The sequence below is a fragment of the Otolemur garnettii genome, unplaced genomic scaffold (genome assembly GCF_000181295.1).
Source record: "Otolemur garnettii isolate 467f Iridium unplaced genomic scaffold, OtoGar3 scaffold00161, whole genome shotgun sequence".
Taxonomy (NCBI): Eukaryota; Metazoa; Chordata; class Mammalia; order Primates; family Galagidae; genus Otolemur; species Otolemur garnettii.
In genome coordinates this window covers 172,898-179,804 of record NW_003852556.1, presented here as the reverse complement: position 1 = coordinate 179,804, position 6,907 = coordinate 172,898, and the positions used below count along the sequence as shown (strand labels likewise).

Below are 6,907 nucleotides of genomic sequence, written 5' to 3'. Positions count from 1 at the left end.
CGCCGTCTCAAAAAAAAAAAAAAAAAAAAAAAAGACCAAAATTTAAAAATATATTAAAAAGTCAGAAAGTGAAATCTAAAATTAGTGTTCTAGGATACATTCTCCTAGTGTTTTTTTTCCCCTAAAGATACAGAGTACAATATATAAATCTTATTTATATATTTAAAGTACACAAATTTTATTTATATAAAATACATAAAATATAAATATATTTGCAGTATAAATATGTATTAACATTTTAAATAGTAAATATTTATATTATGAACACAAAATATGTTAATTAAATATAGATACACATATTTAAAATGAAAGTGGCATTATATTACTCATCCTTTGGTCCTGCCGTGGGTCACTATGCAAACAACCACCTGCAGTAAGTCATGTGCAGGCCCACACCTGCTGCTTCAGCACCTGACACTGATTGCAGCTGGGTCCCTTTCAGCATCAGATCAAGAGCAAAGCTGCACCAGTGCTAGAGTACAGAGTCAGCTACATGGTCAGCAACATGGCCATCCAACAATACCCATAGATGGCCTGGTGGAAAGACATGCACTGAGCTCAGGGTTTGGGGCATGAAGCCATAGGCTCTCTGGAAAGTTTAGGCCAATTTATACCCTACTACACTGAGTCTTATTAATGCTTTTAAACTTAGCTAACTGATGGCCAAAAATCTGCTTTCATTTGAAATGTTTAAATCATTGGTGAAGTTGAACATCATATTCTTATGAGCAGTTTTAAATTTCATTTTCTCTTGAAATTATCTTGGTCTATTTTCTATTCGAATACTCATTTTTCACATTCTTTCCTTGCTCAGGATATCAATCCACTGGGAACTTCTAAACTAGTGTTACAAATTCAGAGAGAAATGATCAATTCACGTTGGTGCATCTTTTATGTGGTGATAAGCCATAGATGCATCTTTTTAAACTAAAACACCACAAATTTGTTAATAGCTTTGTTATCAGCAGTTAATTTGGACGCATGATCCCAATTTTGCAGTGACTTCCACCATAGGTACTGACATGAACAGCAGGAGTGGAGGCTGAGGATCTCATGTGGGGACCAGCACAGACCCTGGAGGTCCTAAGGAGTCTGAGGAAGCAGAATGTGTGTGAGGACAGGGTGACTCTCACTCCCTATAAGCCCCAGGTGCAGACCCAGGCCACAGAGACAAGCCTGTGCACTCTGAGGAAGATATGCCCATCCTTCCATCCACAAGGGGTCTGTGGTAAGTTTCCTAGCAGCAGAGCTGAAAGCACATTTGCAAAAAAAAGCAGAACTGGGTGAACTAGAGGATGTCCTTCCACACCCTCCTCCACCTGTGCCCCTGCAGACCCATCTCCTCCTGATGAGGGCTCCTACCATCAGCAGCTTAACCCCAGGCTGCCTTTGGCCTTGTCTCAGGCTAGAGGCATGAGAGATGCCCCACCAGGCCCCCATGTGCAGCCTTAGGGGTCCGGACTCTCTTCCCACCTAAAAGGAAAGCACTGCCTCAAGAGGCTGGCTGGCCTTAAAACTGCTGTTGGGATGAGGGAGTGGACGGGCAGCATTTGCCTCTCAGGTCTGAGTAATTACTGCAAGAAGCTCAAATGAAGGGAAAAGAGAAAAAGCCTCCTATAGAAAACAGCTGTTCTTCACATAGCAGCTCCAACAAGGGGAAGCTATCTGAATTGAATTCCTCCTCCTCCTCCAGAGCCCAGCAGACAGCACAGCCTCTCCTTCCTGAAATCACTTCCGGCATCTGCGGCTGCCACACCTCGTGACCGTGAGAAAACAGAAGCCTGGCACTCAGCTTCCTGCATTTCCCAGAGTCCAAGGGGAGCTGCCAGGCAATTCCTTGGGGGACAAGCCAGGTACATCTGCCTGTGAGAATCCTTGATCCCAGTGGCCACCTTCACTGAGTGCTAACCCCCACAAGGCCCCACAGAAGGGGCCACTGTGCCAAGAGAAAGCCCCTGTCATACAGAAAGGGCAGGACAGAGCCCAGCTCACATAGGATGCTATCACTGCAGGTGAGGGCAACAGGAAGCTGTGCACATGCAAGGCAGGTGTTTGTTGGAAAGATGGCAGAGTGTGGGTCTTCAAAGCTCTTGGTTAGACAGTCAGGCTGAGGGTGGGACACTCAGGGTCTCTGGGCAATAGCACCAGTAGTGAGAGAGGTCCACAGGGCACCACCCAGAGCTGGGCCTGGGCTTGGGCCCTTCCCACCCTCCACACCCACATCCCCAAAGAAATAGCTATCACACTGGCCACACTAGCTCCACAGCACCTAAAGCAGCAAGCATCTGCAGGAGGGGACACAAGGCAGATGTGGTCGAGATGTCTTGAACCCCAAGACCTTGCACTGGGCCCCGACAGAGCAGGTCATCAGGGAAAGTCTCCTGTTCTCTCCCCCATGGCTCCCTGAGGAGACTGGTAGAATGGGGGAGTGGGAAGCAGGTTTGGCTCCTCTGCCCCTCCTAGCACCCTCAGCACAGTCCCATCATCTACAATGGACTACTCACATGGTCTTTCCACTCAGAGCACCCCAGGACACAGGGAGGATAGACCCCTATCGGAGCACCCTAGGGCTTAGATAAGATGGATCCCCCACCCAGAGCACCCCAGGACTCAGGGAGGATGGGCCCCCCACCTAGAGCACCCCAGGGCTCCGGGAGGATGGGTCCTCCCCCGGAGCACCCCAGGGCTCAGAGAGGATATGTATGGAATGTTCAGGTTCATACTGAGGTCCCCCCTTGTGTCAAACAGATTTTTTTAAAGCTTTAACTTGAGAAATTAGAGAGAAAAGTAAATGTTCAGAAGGAAAATATTACTCCCAGTAAGTCTCCTTATTTCCAAGTCTTGTTTCCTCAGTCAGCAGCTGGACTTTATTAACAGCATCTGAGGGAAAGAACAGTCTGTCTCCAAACCACGAACTTCCTCCTGCCCTGTTCCGTTTCCAACCCCAAGTAACTTCTCCCCTCCTGAACAACTTTGGAACTGTTGAGGTCTTTCTCAGTTTAGTCATTTCTACCACACAAAAGCACTATTTTCTGAGCAATTTACATCTTTCAGTAAGAACAGAAAGAAACTTTCATGTCTTTGACCAAACTGCTCCTTCCACAGGCCAAATGCAACATTCTTCACTCAGTTTGTCTTTGTTCCTTTAGTTATTAACTTCTCATTTTATGTTAAAAATACATAAGAGACAAACATATAAGAGACATAACAGGGTGGTGTCTGTGGCTCAGTGAGTAGGGCGCCGGCCCCATATACAGAGGGTGGTGGGTTAGAACTCGGCCCCGGCCAAACTGCAACAAGAAAATAGCCGGGCATTGTGGTGGGCACCTATAGTCCCAGCTACTCAGGAGGCTGAGGCAAGAAAATCGCCTAAGCCCAAGAGCTGGAGGTTGCTGTGAGCTGTGACACCACAGCATTCTACCAAGGGTGACAAAGTGAGACTCTGTCTCTAAAAAAAAAAAAAGAAAAGAAAAAAAAAGAGACAACAAACAGAAGAGCAAAAAACCTCTCATAATTCCACTGCTCAGAAATAATCACCACAGTGACATTTATCTATAAATTCTAGACTATTTTTGGAGCAATCACAATTTTTTAAACAAAAGGAAGTTTTCTACAAACATAGCTCTTAACACATAACCTAACTCTTAAGAGCTGGTGCTGTGGAGGTTGGCAGCACGTGGGTGGAGGGGCAAAGAAACCAGCCATGCCTGTGCCATGCTAGGAGGCCCCTTCCCCTCCAGATGAGAGTGTAGACAGAGGAGAGGCAGTGGGGGCGTTGCTATAGGGGCCAGCGCCTCCCTGTGAGAGGGAATTGCTGCCAGGGCAGCCAGGTGGTCAGAACTTGGCTCCTCACAGACCCAGGATCTTATGAAATGGTAGGCCCTTCCATCCCGGTGGAGGGAAGAGCATCCCACTTCTTCCTTTGGGTGAGAGGAGACACTGACTTAACTGGACAGACCAGAGCTCTGAAGCTGTGTGGAGTGTATAGCAGCCATACCTTCCTCTCCTCTGGTGAGGTGGTGACTCCTCTGGCACCACCTTCCCTTGCCTTCTAACTGCTCCTCTCAGGTCAGAGGTGCTGGGACTGTCCTTCCTGGGAAGGGCCCAGGGTGCTTTCCAGCAGATTCTGTACCCAGGCAGGAAGCTGCTTCCTGGGCTCCCCGTCCTGCCAATGCAACTTCATGAAGCCTTTTAGTTCAAATAAATAAGCAAACAAATAATGGATTCCCACATAAATGAGTGAAAACTATTGCTCTAAAAAGTTAGGTGTGTGAACAAAGTTCATTTCAACATCAGGAAATTATTTTCCCAAGTAGGATGGAAACTTAGGCCAAAATCACTTTCTTGGAGAAGGGATGAGGTGAGGGCTGTTCTCCCAAACATGAGCATCAATGAACTCGTAAAATTAACCCTGTGACAGATGCTGCTCTGGACCTCCCTACATCAAAACACAGAAAGTAGAGAGAAGAGAGGATGCCAGACAGAGCATGGTCTGATCCCCAAGATGACCTTGGTTGAGGAGAAGCAGGAAGCAGGAGGCCTGCCCTATCTCCTCTCTCAGCTTCATGCTGACTCAGAGACAACATTGGGCAACAGGGACAGACTCAGCCAGGGGAGGGTGGAAGGCTTGGGGCACGGGCTCCAGCCAGTGGCCAGAGTGTTCCAGAGGAGGGCCAGCCCTCTGCCAGGTTGCAGATTCCACAGCCAGAGAACACCCAGTGGGGTCTTTTGGGTTCAGAGATGCAGGTATGGGCTTTGTTGTTTTCTACAGGGACTTTACCAAATGAATGAGCAGATCTTAAAGGTGAAGATGACTCTGGAGGAAGCATGGCAGGAGGTGAGACACACAATCCAATCCAGGGTGATGCCCCAGAGAGGGGTAGAGCAACCACTTCCTTTGTGGCAACAGCTAAACTCTGGGGAGTGGTAGAGAATGGCCCCACCTGACACCTGCCTCTCTGGCTAGATGTCAACCACATTAATGTACAGGCACCATCAAGGCTTCTGGACCACAGATTTTGTGTGGATTCTGGCTGCAAACTCACAAGAGAGCCAGCCTTGGTCTTAAGTATTCAGCACCAGTGGAAATAGCAGTTTTTTGCTGACCCCTTTTATGGGACAGGTTTATTTACTTTCTGCCCTCACCCTACAGGGCAGAGACAGCAAGCAAGGACCAATATGAATATAGCTCTTTGCCTCAACACTAGGAGCCACGTGCACCCATATTTTTTAAGCTCTTCAGACTATTTTGTATGAGTTTGTCTCCTTTGCTCAACTTCCTGCAGACAGTACCTCAGATAAGCACTCAGTAAATTAAATAATCATGGCACTCATGAATAAATCAATAAACAGAAATAACTAAGCTTACTAAGCTATCTGTGGGAGTGTTAGCCAGTAGCCTCTGGTGCAGACAGTTGCCCCCAGCAGCAGACCTCAAAACAGAAGGGGCCATGCTGGGATGAAGCTTAAGTTGCCCTGAGGCTTGAAGACACCTCCCAGCCATCCTTATTCCAACTGTTCTCATAGGCAACCCCACAAGACACTCCTAAAAAGCCAGGCTGGACCCTGGCAATAATCCTCAGCCTTTAATTCTTGTTGACAAATTATTTCGAAGAATCTGTAGGGTGCATAAAAAAAACATAAATGACTTCACTTGTTGGGCCTTAGGAGAAGCTTCCGAATGGGTAAGAGACCATTGTCAGCCACCATGCAGAATAAGGAGAGTCTCAACCTCTCATGGGGGTAGGAGAGCCTCTAATTCATTAAGTCATCAGAATGTGTGGTTTGGGCCAGGAAGTGGCTCAAGCCAGTAATCCCAGCACTCTGGGAGGCCAAGATGGAAGGACAGCTTGAGCCCAGGAATCGGAGGGTCTAGTGAGCTGTGATTGCACCACTGTACTCCAGCCTGACAAAAGAGCAAGCCCCTGTGTCTTTAAACACACAAACACTAGAATGTGTTTTTGTTGCCTCTTAAAAGTGGCAATATGCAAGGATATAATTCATCTGCTAAAAATGTTCTCAAAATCAAAATAGCTGTTTTGATGAAACCACACAGCCCATAATTCTAAACCCGAAGGTGGAGTCACCAGCTGCACAGAGATGTCTTCTTTGATCCCTGAGCCACTACACTGTAAACACCATGCAGGACGCCAGCCCCACCCTGCCAGCCTCCCACAGATGACAAGCCACTAACCCCACCCTCCTGCCTCCTGACACTCCAGGGCACTGTCTCTGTCTAGTGCCTCACAGTTCTCTTTGGCTCCTCCCTTTCCATCCCTCCAGGGAGCTATCATTTCCCCTCCCTGAGTGGCTGAGCCCTGTGCCCCATCCAGTGTGCAATGCCAGTGCCACTCAGAGCATGGCCAGCACAGCCACATCTCCTAGTGCTTGCTAGAAAAGCCAGTTCCATCCCAGACATCCTAGGCTGAGCATCATGCCACAACCCAAAGGGGAGAAGCACTGACGTCTGTAAAGTTGACAATTTTAAGACCTATACACGTTGGTTTTTCTTGGCTGGCTCCTCTCATCCTAAAGTGTACTGGTAAGGTCTCTTCCCCAGGTTCCCTGAACTTCAATGTTCGCCTTTTCAGAAAGTGTGAAGGATGGTTTCTAAACAGGCTTTCCTTCACATGTACTCTTGTTCCCAGCCATCTCTAGCTGAGAGGCACATGCATCTTGAAAGCCAGCAGTGGGACACCCCTGCTGAATCCTGGGTGTCAGAAGCAATTAACGAGGACACAGCTTCAATGTTAATTGCCCTACAAGCCTAAGCCCTTGCGTTTCTCAGTCCTTGCTCAGACTAAGCAACATGAAAAATGGCACAATGGCTCAGCGCCTATAGCTCAACCAGCTAAGGCGCCAGCCACGTACACCTAAGGTGGCGGGTTCGAATCCCCAGCCTGGACCC

General features: G+C 47.8%; 1 protein-coding gene across 1 annotated transcript in view; it reads right to left on the bottom strand.

Moving 5' to 3' along the window:
* The window catches only part of RASA3 (RAS p21 protein activator 3), a 111,604-nt gene that overhangs the window by 72,400 nt on the left and 32,297 nt on the right, over nucleotides 1–6,907 (bottom strand). The window lies entirely within an intron of this gene.